General features: G+C 43.6%; 1 long non-coding RNA gene across 11 annotated transcripts in view; it reads left to right on the top strand.

The window, feature by feature from the left end:
• LOC134347806 (uncharacterized) overlaps positions 1 to 16,803 on the top strand; it is a 293,384-nt gene that overhangs the window by 57,518 nt on the left and 219,063 nt on the right. For 4 of the 11 annotated variants that reach the window (XR_010018266.1, XR_010018260.1, XR_010018263.1 and 1 more), the window contains one exon: positions 10,040 to 10,104. The exons of the other annotated variants lie outside the window; for them this stretch is intronic. This is a non-coding gene — a long non-coding RNA (uncharacterized LOC134347806). The remainder of the gene's footprint in view (positions 1 to 10,039; positions 10,105 to 16,803) is intronic. 11 annotated transcript variants of the gene reach the window in all.

Here is a 16,803-nt window from a genome sequence, read left to right as displayed (position 1 = left end):
CTGACTAGGCTGCGTGTTTCATCATTTTCACTCCTCTTCTTTCTCTTCAACTCCACTTCCTACTGGCTGCTTCAAATCAGGAGGGCGCCTGTCCCTGTTTCTGCTCTGCAGGGGAGCCACATTCCTCTTCCCTTGAGCGGCCAGCGGTCTCTTCCTCACTGGTTCAGATCAGGAGGAGAGAGGGAACTGCTTTTCTGTGTGCCTTTTGCCTCTGAGTGGGTAACAAGAAATTAGAGGTGGCACGGTAAGGTAGTGGTTAGTGTAACACTGTTACAGCACCAATGACCAGATTCAATTCCCAACGCTGTCTAGAAAGCTACGCTCTCCCCGTGACAATGTGCTCCTTTGGGCGCTCCTGTTTCCTCCCACGTTCTAAAGACATACAGGTTAGGAGGTTATTTAGTTGCATGTGTGTAATTGGACAGCAACAGAAGGGTCTGGTACCATGCAGTATCTCTAAACAAATATTGGAAAAGAAAACAGGAAACTTATTCAATGGAAAAGGTTCACAGAAACAATATTGATTGTGTCCAGCAGATCACATCACAAACATTACCCAACTAAAGCAATTGATGCCCATGAGAAATTCAAGTCAATTTTCAGTGGTCTGATGAGCAGTGTCTTATTTTTCTTTTGAATAAATTATTGAACCTTGCTTTAGAGAAAGCTTTGCATTTTTATTGCACCTCACAGCCCAGGCAAGTCTGGAAGTAATTTGAATCAGTAAAATGTGTTTTGTTTTGAAGCATGATTCGAGTCTAAGGGAAATACAGCATGAAAACTGGCTATTTGACCAGCAATGACAACCAAGTGCCTATTCTTTACACTAATCTTGGGGTCCAAGATCACAGTTTGCTGAAAGTGGCTACACTCATTGATAGGGTGTTTAAGAAGGCATGTGGTATGTTTGCCTTTATTAGAGTAATTGAGTTCAAAAGCCAGAAAGTTATGTTGCAGCTTTATAGAGCTCTAGTTGGGGGGCATCTGGAGTTTTGCATACAGTTTTGGTCTCCCCATTATAGGAAGGGTGTCGAAGCTTTGGGAAACGGTGCAGAAGAGATTTACCAGGTTGCTGCCTGGATTAGAGGATATGCGCTATAATGAGTTTGTGCTATGGACAAACCCGCGTTGTTTTCTCTAGAGCTGCAGACAGGGGAGATCTGATAGAGGTTCATGAGATTATGATAGGCTCCGATAGAGAATACAGGGAGTATCTCTTTCTCAGGTCAAATTTTCTAATACTAGAGTGCATGCATTTAAGGTGAGGGGGGTAATTTCAAATGAGGTGTGAGGGGCAATGAGAGTCCTCCATTAGGGCTTTCTTCATCATGTCAGTAGCTTCCTGTCAGTTTTCACTACTGTCAGTCATGCAAGTCCCGGGTGGAGACTCGGGAATATTGTCGCACTCAGATGTAGAAGGACTTTTCATTGTTGTTTTGCTAACAATTTTGTTTCATTGGGCAGGGTTGTTAGCCCTGATCTGAAGCTCCAAACCTACCGATCTTCGTACACATCTGCACTATCCCCATTCTCCACCAGACTGGGAAGGTCCTTTCATCATGCTGAAATTCAACCGCTCCGTTACAGCATAATCAAAGATCACACTCATCCCAGACATTCTCTATTCTCCTCTCTCCCAACGAGCAGAAGATAAGAAAGTCTGATAAATGCGCGTACCACCAGGTTTAAGGTTAGCTTCTACCCCACTGTAATGAGTGCATCAATATGTATTCTTGACCTGTAAGATTGTAAGACCATAAGATATAGGAGCAGAAGTAGGCCATTTGGCCTATCAAGTCTGCTCCTCCACCATTCAATCATGGGCTCATCCAATTCTTCCAGTCATCCCCACTCCCCTGCCTTCTCCCCATACCCTTTGATGCATTGACTAATGAAGAACCTATCTCTCTCCGCCTTAAATACACCCAATGACTTGGCCTCCACAGCCGCTCGTGGCAACAAATTCCACCGATTTACCACCCTCTGACTAAAGTAATTTCTCCGCATCTCTGTTCTAAATGATCGTCCTTCAATCCTGAAGTCATGCCCTCTTGTCCTAGAATCCCCTACCATGGAAAATAACTTCGCCATATCTAATCTGTTCAAGCCTTTTAGTATTTGGAATGTTTCTATGAGATCCCCCTCGTTCTGCTGAACTCCAGGGAATACAGCCCAAGAGCTGCCAGACGTTCCTCACACAATAACCCTTTCATTCCTGGAATCATTCTTGTGAATCTTCTCTGAACCCTCTCCAATGTCAGTATATCCTTTCTGAAATAAGGAGCCCAAAACTGCACACAATACTCCAAGTGTGGTTTCACGAGTGCCTTATACAGCCTCAACATCACATCCCTGCTCTTATATTCTATACCTCTGGAAATGAATGCCAACATTGCATTTGCCTTCTTCACCACTGACTCAACCTGGAATTTAACCTTTAGGGTATCCTGCACAAGGACTCCCAAGTCCCTTTGCATCTCTTGTATTTTGAATTTTCTCCCCATCTAAATAATAATCTGCCTGTTTATTTTTTCCACTAAAGTGCATGACCATACACTTTCCAACGTTGTATTTCATCTGCCACTTCTTTGCCCGTTCCCCTAAACTATCTAAGTCTCTCTGCAGGCTCTTTGTTTCCTCAACACTATCCACTCCTCCACCTATCTTTGTATCATCGGCAAATTTAGCCACAAATCCATTAATTCCACAGTCCAAATCATTGACATACATCGTAAAAAGCAGCAGTCCCAACACCAACCCCTGTGGAACTCCACTGGTAACCGGCAGCCAGCCAGAATAGGATCTCTTTATTCCCACTCTCTGTTTTCTGCCGATCAGCCAATGCTCCACCCATGCTAGTAACTTCCCTGTAATTCCATGGGATCTTATCTTGCTAAGCAGCATCATATGTGGCACCTTGTCAAAGGCCTTCTGAAAATCCAAGTACATGACATCTACTGTATCTCCTTTGTCTACCCTGCTTGCAATTTCCTCAAAAAATTGCAGTAGGTTAGTCAAGCAGGAATTTCCTTTCAGGAAACCATGCTGGCTTTGGCCTATCTTGTCATGTGTCTCCAGGTACTCTAAATCTCATCCCTAACAATCGATTCCAACAACTTCCCAACCCCTGATGTCAGGCTAACAGGTCTATAGTTTCCTTTCTGTTGCCTCCCACTCTTCTTAAATAGTGGAGTAACATATACAATTTTCCAATCATCCAGTACAAAGCCAGAATCTATCGATTCTTAAAAGATCATCATTAATGACTTCACCATCTCTCCAGCTACTTCCTTCAGAACCCAAGGGTGCATTCCATCAGGTCCAGGAGATTTATCGACCCTCAGACCATTAAGCTTCCTGAGCACCTTCTCAGTCGTAATTTTCACTGCACAAACTTCACTTCCCTGACACTCTTGAATGTCCAGTATACTGCAGATGTCTTCCACTGTGAAGACCGATGCAAAATATGCATTCAGTTCCTCTGCCATCTCTGCATCTCTCATTACAATATCTCCAGCGTCATTTTCTATTGGTCCTGTATCTACCCTCAACTCTATTTTAAAAAAAGCTTTCAGTATCTTCTTTGATATTAGTCACCAGCTTCCTTTCATGATTCATCTTTTCCTTCCTAATGACCTTCTTAGTTTCCTTCTGCAAGTTTTTATAAGCTTCCCAATCCTCTATCTTCCCACGGGCTTTGGCTTCCTTGTATGCCCTCTTTTTTGCTTTTACTTCTGCTCTGACTTCACTTGTAAGCCATGGTAGTGTCCTTCTTCCATTCAAAAATTTCTTCTTATTTGGAATATTATCTGTCTTGCACTTCCCTCATTTTTTGCAGAAACTCCAGCCATTGCTGCTCTGCTGTCCTTCCTGCTAGTGTCTCTTTCCAGTCAATACTGGCCAGTTTTCCTCTCTGGAATTTCCTTTATTCCACTGAAATACTGATACATTGGAATTTAGTTTTTCCTTCCCAAATTTCAAAGTGAACTAGATTATATTGTGATCACTGTTCCCTAAGGGTTCCTTAACCTTAAGCTCTCTTATCACCTCCGGATCATTGCACAACACCCAATCCAGCACAGCCAATCCCCTAGTGGGCTCAACAACAAGCTGTTCTAAAAAGCAATTCCTTAGACATTCTACAAATTCTCTCTCTTGAGGTCCAGTACTGGCCTAGTTTTCCCAATCCACTTTCATGTTAAAATCTCCAACAATTATCATGGCATTGCCCTACTGACATGCCTTTTCTATCTCCTGCTGTAATTTGTAATCCACATCCCAGCTGCTGTTTAGAGGCCTGTATACAACTGCCATTAGGGTCCTTTTACCCTTGCCATTTCTTAACTCAACCCATAGAGACTCTACACTTTCTATGTCATCCCTTTATAATGAATTAATATTATTTTTTATACACAGGGCCACACCACCCCCTCTGCCTACTAATCTATCTTTCCGATACACCGTATATCCCTGGACATTCAGCTCCCAAAGGCAGCCACCCTTTAGCCAAGTTTCAGAGATGGCCACAACGTCAAACTTGCCAATCTGTAGCTGAATTTCAAGATTGTCCATTTTATTTCTCATGCTGCGTGCATTCAAATACAACACTCTCAGTCCAGTATTTGTTGCTTTCTGTTTTAACTGCACCACACCTCTATTGCCCTGTAACTCGTCCCACTGGCTGTGATTATGCCTCATCTCCTGCCTGTCCTTTCTATCATCTCTGTTGCATGCTATCTTAGATTTATTTCTGTTTCCCTCCCCATCCAAGTTGGTTTAAACCCTCCCTAACAGCTCTGTTAAACCTGCCTGCTAGGATATTGGACCCCTTTGGGTTCAGGTGTAACCCATCCTTTTTGTATGGGTCGTACCTCCCCCAGAAGAGGCCCCAGCGATCAAGGAACCCGTAGCCCTGCCCCCTACACCGGTCTCTCAGCCACACATTAATGTGCCTGATCATGCTATTCTTGCGCTCGTTAGCATGTGGAACAGGCAGCAATCCTGAGATTACTACCCTTGAGGACCTGCTTTCCAGCTCCCAACCCAACTCCCTGAATTCTCTCTTCAGGACCTCCTCCCTTTTTCTACCTATGTCATTGGTACCGAGACTTCTGGCTGTTCACCCTCTGCCTTCAGAATACTCTGCACCCGATCCGAAACATCCCGTACCCTGGCACCTGGGAGGCAACACACCATGCGGGTATCTCTATCAGGCTGACAGAGCCTCCTGTCTGTTTCTCTGACTATGGAATCCCCTATGACTACCGCATTCCCCATAGTCCTCTTTCCCTTCTGCACTACAGAACCAGGCTCAGTGCCAGAGACCCGATCGCCATGGTCGTCCTCTGTCAGGTCATTCCCCCTCAGCAGCATCCAAAACGAGATAACGATTACTGAGGGGGATGGCCAGAGGGGTGCTCTCTACTATCTGAGATCTTCCCATCCCTTCCCTGACAGTCACCCACTTGTCTAACTCCTGCTGCCTTGGGGTGACTAACTCCTTGTAGCTCCTATCTATCTCTTGCTCACTTTCCCTAATAAGCTGTAGGTCATCAAGCCGCAGCTCCAGATCCCCAACACGGTCTCTCAGAAGCTGCACCTTGGTGCACTTGGTGCAGATATGGCCATCTGGGAGACTGGAAGATTCCCAGGATTCCCATATCTGACACCCAAAGCAAGGTACTAACCCTATAGACATTACAGACATACTCTCTATTCCACCAGAAAAAAAAATTCAAGGGAACAAAACATGAAGTCCATCTACCCACCTACCTTGCCAAAGCCTGACTCTGCCTCAGACCACTCCGCCAATGACCGCTCTGCTGGTCAGTGTTTCCCTTTTATGCCTGAACCTTCCCAGCTCTCCAACTCACGATTGGTGCGCTGGACCTCACAATCTCTCTGCACTGCATTTTCACTATTCTGTTACTGTTTTACTCCCCCTTTCTTCTATTCCCCACTCTGGTCCCTTACCTCTTCCTACCTGCCTATCAGCTCCCCCTGGATCCCCTCCTCCTAAGGTGTACTCTCCTCGCCGATCAGATTCCTTCCTCTCCAGCCCTTTACCTTTGCTACCCATCTAGATTCAGTTATCACCTTCGAGCTATTCTCCCTTCCCTCCCCACCAACCTTTTTATTCTGGTGTTTCCTCCCTTCCTTTCCAGTCCTGAAGAAAGGCCTTGGCCTGAAAGATCTCCATGGGCTGCCTGACCTGCTGAGCTCCTCCAGCATTTTGTGTGTGTTGCATTGTTTTACCTTGTTCAGTGTCAGAATCAGAATCAGGTTTAAAATCACTGGCATTTGTCATGAAATTTGTAGTTTTACAGCAGCAGTGCATTGCAATACATAATAATAAAAACAATAATAATAAATAATAAATTGCAATGAGAAACATATTAAAAAATCAATTAAGTAGGAAGAGAGAAGAAAATAGTGATGTAGTGTACATGGGTTTATTGACCATTTAGAAATCTGATGGCAGCGGAGAGAAGCTGTTCCTGAAACATTGAGTATAATGCCTTCAGGCTCCTGTACCTCCTCTTTGACAGTGTCAATGAGAAGAGGGCATGTCCTGGGCGATGGAGGTTCTTAATGATGGATGCCGCCTTCCCGAGGTATTGTATCAATGTATTGTGTAACGATTTGATCTGTATGAACAGTATGCAAGACAAGCTTTTCACTGTATCTTGGTACATGTGACAATAATAAACCAATTCCAATTCTAGTTCCAATTTTTCAACAACTGAGACCAGGAGGTCATTATTGGGGAGACTGGCAGATGGTAATGTCAATGGTTTGAAAAATTAAATATTGTAATTGTTAACAGCTGTGAGTCACTAAGGCTCTGAAAGTCCAGTGGGTTCTCCCAATATCCTGGTTTAAGTACAACAGAAATCCCAGGGAACTGGTTCTGCCTGAGCGAGAAGGTCTCTGCAATGGGATTAGACTGGTCTCATCCCGGAAATTGGCCATGGAATTTCCCGGCACCAGGCCTTTCCTGATGTACTCTACTGGGGTTTGTAGTAAATTAAACCATTTTGCGAGCTTTAATTACCACTTGTGCTTGGTTGATATGTTGAGGTAGACAGACTGAGAGAGAGAGGGAGAGAGAAAGAGAACGAGGGAGAAAGAGTAAATGAATACATTAGATGGAAAGAAATAGAGAAGGAGAGATGGAGAAGAAAGGGAAAGATCAAAACAGAATCAGGTTTGGTATCACTGGTGTGTATATGTGTGTGTGTATGTGTGTGTGTATATATATATATATTAGTTAAATTAAATAAATAGTACAAAAATAGAAATATAAAGGTACTGAGGTAGTGTTTATAGGTTCAATGTCCATTCAGAAATTGGATGGCTGAGGGGAAGAAGCTGATTCTCTGAGTGTGTGCCTTCGTGCTCCTGTACCTCTTTCCTGATGGTAGCAATGTGAACAAGGCATGACCTAGGTGATGGGGGTCCTTAATGACGGATGCCGCCTTTTTGAGACATTGCTCCTTGAAGATGTCCTGGATACTACAGAAGCTAGTGTCCATGATGGAGCTGACGAAGTTTACAACTCTCTGCAGCTTACTTTGATCCTGTGCAGTGGCCCCTACCCCCATACCAGATGGTTTTGTAGCCAGTTAGAATACTCTCCACAGACAGTACATCTTTAGAAATTTTTGAGTGTCTTTGGTGATAAGCCAAATCTCCTCAAACTCCAAATGAAATAGAGACATTGTTGTGCCTTCTTTGTAGCTGCATCGATATCTTGGGATCAGGATAGATGCGCAGAGATGGGAAAGAGAGAGAGAGATAACAAGAGAGAGATGGAGATGAAATAAGAAATAAGAACTCGCCCACCATCCTCTCTATGAAAAACCTACCCCTCAGGTCCCTATTAAATCTCTTCTCGCTCACCAAAAACCTATGCCCTCCAGTTTTAGCCTTCCCAGTTGTGGGTAAAGGAGTATGATTTTATTTACTCCCCTCATGATTTTATACACCTCTATCCTGTGCATAAAAGAACAAAATCCCAAACCACCCAGTTTTTCCTTAAAACTTAAATCCTCCAAAACCCTGTACTGCACAACATAGAACCACTAACATCACAATAATGTCACAAAGTTGTCCTGACATTTTATGGACCACTCTCCACTGATCTGCTCGGCTACTGGTGAGTCATTCTTCGCACTCAGCCCACTCTCGGGCCATTCTCAAACCGCTGAGCAACCACAGCTTCTGGAGTTTCTGGATATGACCAGTTATTCCATCCAGTCAACGTGATGTGTGTAAAATCATGAGGGACGGAGGTAAAGTGAATGCATGCTGTCTTTTTTCCAGGCTTAGGCAATCAAGAACCACAGGGCATAGGTTTAAAGTGAGAGGGGAGAGATTTAATAGGATCATGAGGGGAAATTTCCTCATACAGAGAGCAGTGTGTATAGGTAGGATATAGAAGCTTTGGAGAGGGCACAGAGAAGATTTACCTGGATTAGAGCACATGTCTTATGAGGATAGGTTGAGCAAGCTAGGGCTTTCCTCTTTGGAGCAAGGGAGAATGGACAGCAACTTAGTAGAGGTGTACAAGGTGATAAGAGGCATAGATCAAGTGGATAGCCAGAAACTGGGAAGAGGGCTATCACCAGGGGCATAATTTTAAGGTGGTTGGAGGGAAGTATCAGAGGGGATGTCAGAGGTAGGTATTATACACTGAGATTAGTCGGTATGTGGAATGCCTTGTCAGGGGTGATGGTAGAGGTTTCAAGGGATATGGGCCAAATGTAGGCAAATGGGACTAGCTTGGATGGGTACTTTGGACGAATTGGACTGAGATAAATTGAAACCAGGGAAAGGCACCTGGTATTTCTTTCCCGGCTTCTGTGGTTCGGCACTTCAGTTAATATACGACCAAATGCATTAATTCAGAAGATCCTTGGGTGGAAGCAATAATGCAAGTAGACACTTCTGTCAGCTGTTAAACTCTCTCAAATGGACGTAAGTGATCCCACAGTACTATTTTGAAGTATACTGAAGTTTTTATGCAGCAAACAGAATGTAAAAGAGGTTCACTGGGAAGCTGTCTGGATTGGAGAGTATGCTGGTCAAATGTGGATTGTTTTCTCTGGACTGTTGACTCCCTCACCCTCTCGCTCTCACTTTCTCTCTCTCCCTCATTCCCCTCACCACCTCCCTCATCTACCTTTGAGTCTCTCTCACTGAAGTTGGAGATGAGTTACAGGTTCCTCTCGAATTTCACCTTATCTAAGCTGGACCCCTGGATCATCTCACACAGTGAACTTTGCGAGATACCAATAGAACATTGGCAGAGTGTAAATCAATAATATTCGTGAGAACCTAAGAAAAGGACAAGGAGCAGACGTAGAACTAACTCTACCGCTCATCATTCCTGCCCGATCCTTTACCTCAACGACATTTCCCTGCACTCCCTTCATATTCAATGATTCCCTGAGTATCCAGGAAGCATCAATCTCTGTATTGAATGAACGCACTGAACCTCCACAGACCTGCAAGTGAGAGGAATCCATACGTTAAGAAGTTTCTCCTTATCTCTGTCCTCATTAGCGTACCTCTATTCTAGACTCAGTATCATAATGAAGGGTCTCGGCCTGAACGTCCGATTGTACTCTTTTCTGTAGATGCTGCCTGGCCTGCTGAGTTCCTTCAGCATTTTGTATGTATTCTGAAATCTGATGTTTTGTGGCAGCAGTACAGTGCAATAAATAAAAAATTACTGTAAGTTTCAATAAGAAATATAAAAAAGATAACTAAGTAGTGCAAAAAGAGAGCAAAACAGCGATGTATGAAGATCAATAATTCTTTTAATGTCTTTAAACAATGTTGCTTGTGGCTGTGACTGGATTTCAGTTCTAACGGGAATATTTGATTAGGAGCTGTACACAAAGAGTCACCACTCTCTGCTACCGTCTTCACATCTCCGCAGTCAGCAAGTTATACTGGAAAATCTCATCCCCCCACCCTCAGCCACAGTGCAGGGTTTCAACTCGAAATGTTGACAGTGTCTTTCTTCCTACAGATGCTGCTCGACCACTGAGATCCTCCAGCTCTTTGTGTGATGCTCCAAACTCTATCATGTTCAAGGTATCTACATAAAAAGGTCCATTGAACACCATATCCATGCCAAACATTTTGTCCATCTACGCCAGGTGTTCCCAATCATTTTCATGCCATGGACTCCACCCATTAACAGAGGGGTCCATCAGCCCCAGGTTGGGAACCCCTGATATACACTAACCCCCAAATGCCTGGATTAGCACCATCTCCTTCTATGCCGTGCCTGCTTCAATGTCTGTCTACAAATATAGTGTAGGGAAGTGTACGGTCGTGTACTTTGGTAAAAGGAATAAAGGGGTAGGCTATTTTCTAAAAGGGAAGCATATTCAGAAATCGGAAGTGCAAAGGGACTTGGGAATCCTCGAGCAGGGTTCCATAAAGGTGAACTTGAAAGTTAAGTCGGTGGTGAGGAAGGCAAATGCAATGTTAACATTCATTTCAAGTAGGCTAGAATATAAAAGCAAGGATATAATATCGAAGATTTTTAAGGCAATGGTTAGATCATACTTGGAGTATTGTGAGCAGTTTTGGGCCCCTTATCTAAAGAAATGTCCTAGCATTGGAGGGGGTCCAAAGGAGGTTTATGAAAATTATCTTGGGAATAAAATTTTAACATATTTAACATTTGCTGGCTTGGGGTTTTCCACTTGTTGGAGTTTAGAAGAATGGGAGATGATCTCATTGAAACCTATTGACAATTGAAAGGCCTAGATAGAGTTGATGTGGAGAAGGAGGTTTCTATAGTGGAGGAGTCTAGGAGCAGCGGGCACAGTATTAGCAGAGAAGGACATCACCTTAGAACAGAGTGTGGTGAGTCTATGGAATTGTTTGCAGCAGATGACTGTGAAGAACAAGTCATAGAGTATATTTAAAGTGGAGGTTGATAGGTTCTCGATTAGTAAGGACATCAGAGGTTACAGGAAGAAGGCAGGGGAATGGAGTTGAGAGGGAAAATAAATCAGCTATAATGGAATGGTGAGGAAGACTCAAAGGGATGTATCTGCTTCTATGATTTCTTGAACGTGGTAATTGTATCTGATTCCATCACCTTCTATAACAAATTCCAAATATCAACCACTCTCTGTGAAAAACTTACTCTACTGACTCCTTTAAAACTCTTACCTCTCGCCATAAAACTATTTCCTGTGGTTTCTGAAACCCCTACCACGGGGAAAGACGTTTGGCTATCTGTCCTATCAATTCTCTCATATACTACTATCAGGTCTCCTCTCAATGCCATTCACTCTAGGGGGATCAAGCCCATCTCATCCAGTCTCTCCCCCTAATCAAAGTCCTCCAGTCAAGCCTGTCAGCCTTGAGATGTGGTAATCACTGAGGGAGGGCCCCTGCCTGAGATCAATACACAGTACAGGGGTTTGCTAACGAGCCCTGTGGCCTGCTGGATTCTGGGATGGATTGCTGTGGACCGAGGCCGTACCAACATGTAGTTTTCTTTCTCTCAGAGGAATTATTTTCTCATAAATACCTTGCTGTGTGCTAGGCAGCCCATATGGGAATGATTATTGTTAGTGCTGTATGTAAAAGCCTTGGGCCACTTCCTGACAGCAACTACAGGCCAGTTATTCTGTTAAATACCCAGTGATAGCACAGGATTAAAGCCACAATGTTACTACAAACAAAATGTACAGCTCCTTATTATTTTTTATTTCCAACAGTTTCTGATTGGGTAGACTCCTACTGGAATGGCCAGAGGAGGCATTTCTTCACATGTTCAGCAACTTTGGGATACCACAGTAGTGTATTGGTTAGTGCGACGCTACTAAAGCTCAGGATGTCAGAGTTCAGAGTTCAATCCTGGTGCTCTCTGTAAAAAAAAATTGTACATCCTTCCTGTCTGCATGTGGGGTTTCCTCCGGGTGCTCTGGCTTCCTCCCACAGTCCTGAGACGTACCGTTGGTAGGTTAATTGGTCATTGTGAATTGTTCTGTGCTTAAGATGGGGTTAAATATGAGGGTTGCTGTGCGGAGCGGCTCGTTGGACTGGAAGGGCCTGTTCTGCACTTTATCTCTAAGTAAATAAAAATATAACTTGCGATGTTAAAGAGCACGCATAACATAGGAGCAGGCCCTTTTGGTCCATAATGTTATGCTGAACTAATTAAAATAATCTATTCTAATGCACGATATAACCATATAACAATTACAGCACGGAAACAGGCCATCTCGGCCCTTCTAGTCCGTGCCGAACTCTTACTCTCACCTAGTCCCACCGACCTGCACTCGGTCCATAACCCTCCATTCCTTTCCTGTCCATATAGCTGTCCAGTTTAACTTTAAACGACAATATCGAACCTGCCTCAACCACTCCTGCTGGAAGCTCGTTCCACACAGCCACCACTCTCTGAGTAAAGAAGTTCCCCCTCGTGTTACCCCTAAACTTTTGCCCTTTAACTCTCAACTCATGTCCTCTTGTTTGTCCATATTCAAAGTTCAAGTAAATATATTATCAAAGTACATACTGTATGTGTCACCATATACAACCTTGAGATTCGTTTTCCTGTAGACATTCACTGTAAATCGAAGAACCCTGGTAGAATCAGTGTAAGACTGCACTCAACAGGAAGAGCAAACAACCAATGTGCAAAAGACAACAAACTCTGCAAATACAAGAGGAAAAGAGTTCAAAGTTCATATACAGTATGTCACCATATATAACCCTGAGATTCATTTTCTTGTGGGCATAATAATAATAAATAAATTACTGATAAGTATTGGGAATATAAGATGAATATGAAGTGAAGGCGCGTGGCCAAGTGGTTAAGGCGTCAGTCCAGTGATCTGAAGGTCGCTAGTTTGAGCCTCAGCTGAGGCAGCGTGTTGTGTCCTTGAGCAAGGCACTTAACCACACACTGCTCTGCGATGACACCACTGCCAAGCTGTATGGGTCCTAGTGCCCTTCCCTTGGATAGCATCGGTGGCGTGGAGAGGGGAGTCTTGCAGCATGGACAACTGCCAGTCTTCCATACAACCTTGCACAGGCCTGAGCCCTAGAAACCTTCCAAGGCACAAATCCACGGTCTCACAAGACTAACAGATGCCTATATATGAGATGAAGAGTCCATAATAGTGAGTCCATAGGTTGCGGGAGTAGTTCAGTGATGGGGCAAATGAAATTGAATGAATTTATCCCCACTGGTTCAAGAGCTTGATGGTTCATTCTCCACACATTCATGCACTTATTGAATGTCGCTATCAAATTTGCCTCCACCACAACCCCTGGCAGCACATTCTAGGCACCCACCACTCTCTGTGTACAAAACTTCCTGTCCACCTCCTTTGAAACATAGAAAAACCTACAGCACAATACAGGCCCTTTGGCGGCCTTCACCTTAAAAGCATGCCCTTTACTATTTAAATATTTTGGCTCTGGGATAAAGAAACTAGCTGTCTCCTCTATCAATGCTTCTCAAAATCTTATAAACTTCTATCAGCTCTCCCCTCTTTTTTTTTGCTTCTGATATTTACAAACTGCTTTATATATGTCAAACACAACAAGGAATATAGAAGCCAAACCTGTCTGTGTCTCACAGAAGTGCTGGCGAGCAAGATTATGCCGAGATACCGAGGCGAGACATAAGGTCAGGGAAGCTGCAATCCGGAGCAACACGCAAAACACTGGAGGAACTTAATGGCCCAGGCAGCATCTGTGGAGGGAAACGGGCAGTAGAGCTTTCAGGCTGAGACTTTTCATCTGGACCCTTCTTCCCGGTGCTGCCTGACCTGCTGAGTTTCTCCAGTACTGAGGCAGATTGAAAGGAGCATTTCAAAGAAGGAGATACAACAGAGACATTGAGAGCAATGCCAAAACACTGGTACGTCCAATGTGTTGTGTGTTGCTACAGGTGCAAGCATTTGCAGTCTCTTGTGTCTCCATTACCTTGTCTTCATATTTCCCTATATGCCTGGGCATAATGTTTGTTTGGCTCTTGTCCTCTGAGTCATAGAATAGTTTGTCTTAGTTATGCCAGGGGTTGAGGCACAACTGTCCGTCATTCAAACTCTCACCATCAGGGAGGAGGCACAGAAACCTCAGCCTTTGACACTTGACATCTCAAGTTTGTCCAACAATGCCTTGCACCTCACACCGTTTAATCCAAGCAGCATCCTAGTAAACCCCTTCTGCATCTCCTCCGCAGTCTCCATATGTAATGAGATGATCAGATGCCGCCTAACCAGAGCTTTATAAAGCTGCAACATAACTTCTGAATTCTTGAACTCACTGCCTCAACTAAAGGCAAGCATGGCATGTGCCTTCTTTTCCACCCTTTCAACCAGTGCAGCCACTTACAAGGACCTATGGCTTGGATCCCAAGATCCCCCTGCTTTGTTCTTCTTAAATACAAAATGGGATTGTCAATGGATGACAGCTCCATCATGGGCACTAGCCTCCTTACCATCGAGGACATCTTCAAAAGGCAATGCCTCAAGAAGGAGGTATCCATCATTAAGGACCTTCACCATCCAGGACATGCCTTCTTCTCATTCCAAAATCAAGGAGGAGGTACAGGAACCTGCAGAACCACACTCAATAATTTAGGAACAACTTTTTGTCCTCTGTCACTAGATTTATGAATGAATATCAGAATCAGATTTAATAACACTGACATATGTCATGAAATTTGTTGTCTTTGCAGCAACAGTACAGTGTAACAGATAATAATAGAGAAAATAGTGGTCATGGGTTCAATGTCCATTCAGAAATCAGATGGCAGAGGGGAAGAAACTGCTCCTGAAACATTGAGTGGGTGTCTTCAGGCTCCTGTTCCTCCTTCCTGATGGTAGTAATGAGACGACGACATGTCGTGGGTGATGGACTTTGTTAATAATGGATGCCTCTTTTTGCGTCATTGCATTTTGAAGGTGTAATTGATGTTGGACAGGCTAGTGCCCTTGATAAAAGTTACTAATCTATAGATTTGCTGAATATGCCCGCAGGAAAAAGAATCTCTGGGTTGTCTGTGGTGACATGTAGGTACTTTGATAATAAATTTTACTTTGAACTTTTGAACTTTGGCTGAGTTTACAACTTTCTGCAGATTTGTCTGATCCCGTGCAGTGACCTCTCCATACCAGACGGTAATGCAACCAGTTAGAATGCTCTCCACGGTACATCTGTAGAAATTTGCAGAAGTCTTTGGTGACATACCTAGTCTCTTCAAGCTCCTAATGAAATATAGCTACTGTCATGCCTTCTTTGTAATTGCATCAATATGTTGGGCCCAGGATAGATCTTCAGAGATGTTGACACCTAGGAATTTGAAACTGCTCCCTCTTTCCACTTTTGATCCCTTGATGAGGACTGTGTGGGTTATCTCAACTTACCCTTCCTGAAGTCCACAATCAATTCCTTGGTCTTACTGGTTGAGCATCTGTTATCTGAAATGCTTCGGTCCAGAAGTGTTTTGTATTTAGAGTTATTTTGGATTTTGAAATACTTGCATCTACATAATAGGATATATTGGAGATGGGATCCAAGTCTAAACACAAAATCCATTTACATTACATCTACAGCTGGTACAAAGCTCATAGAGTGCACAGTCCACAGTCTGATGTGGGTCCTCCACAGACTGTTGGAGTTAAATGACCACTCATGACAGCATTGTGATTAGCTTCATTTCCACCACCGATTTCAATAGGAGTTTACTCATTTTATGCATGAAAAAAGTTCAGTTTATCGTGATAAATCTTTTCTTGTTTCATGACCAGTACACCATTGAGTGGCCTATATTCACTCCAAAGCTGACAAATCAACTCTTTCAAAAGACGATTGAAACATAGAAACATAGAAAACCTGAAGCACAATACAGGCCCTTCGGCCCACAATGCTATGCTGAACATGTACTTACTTAGAAATTACCTAAGGTTACCCATAGCCCTCTATTTTTCTAAGCTCCATGTACCTATCCAGGAGTCTCCTAAAAGACCCTATCATAACTGCCTCCACCACCATTGCTGGCAGCCCATTCCACGCACTCACCACTCTCTGCGTTAAAAAAAACTTACCCCTGGCATCTCCTCTGTACCTGCTTCCAAGCACCTTAAAACTGTGCCCTCTCATGCTAGCCATTTCAACCCTGGGAAAAAGCTTCTGACTATCCACACGATCAATGCCTCTCATCATCTTATACACCTCTATCAGGTCACCTCTCATCCTCTGCCGCTCCAAGCTGAAAAGGCCGTTCACTCAAACTTTTCTCATAAGGCACGCTCCCCAATCCAGGCAACATCCTTGTAAATCCCCTCTGCACCCTTTCTACGGTTTCCACATCCTTCCTGTAGTGAGGTGACCAGAACTGAGCACAGTACTCCAAGTGGAGTCTGACTAGGGTCCTATATAGCTGTAACATCAAGATCTTCATTTTTCACTTTATACAGTATTTTTCTATTTTTCATTAACTTCCGTTCATTACATACGTGTGGTCACTTCTCACAACAGTCTGTAGAGTGCAGAGATCTGCGCATCACCTGGGACCCTTCCTTCTCCCCTGTGGCATCATATCGGCACTGAGAAAAATCTGGATTTTGGAGGTTCTCAGATTTTGGAATTTTAGATAAGGGGTACTCAAACTGTATATAGCAATGTTATGGCTTTGCTCCAGTGCTGCCGCAAATCAACATATCAAAGACAGTGATAATAAACCTGGTTGTGATTGTGATTCTGATTCAGTGGTGAAGTGGTTAAATTCAGGAATCCAGGAGGATGAAA

Source organism: Mobula hypostoma, chromosome 6 (genome assembly GCF_963921235.1).
Source record: "Mobula hypostoma chromosome 6, sMobHyp1.1, whole genome shotgun sequence".
NCBI classification, from domain to species: domain Eukaryota; kingdom Metazoa; phylum Chordata; class Chondrichthyes; order Myliobatiformes; family Myliobatidae; genus Mobula; species Mobula hypostoma.
Note: the sequence above shows the minus strand (reverse complement) of the source record. Positions and strands in the feature narration are given on the sequence as shown.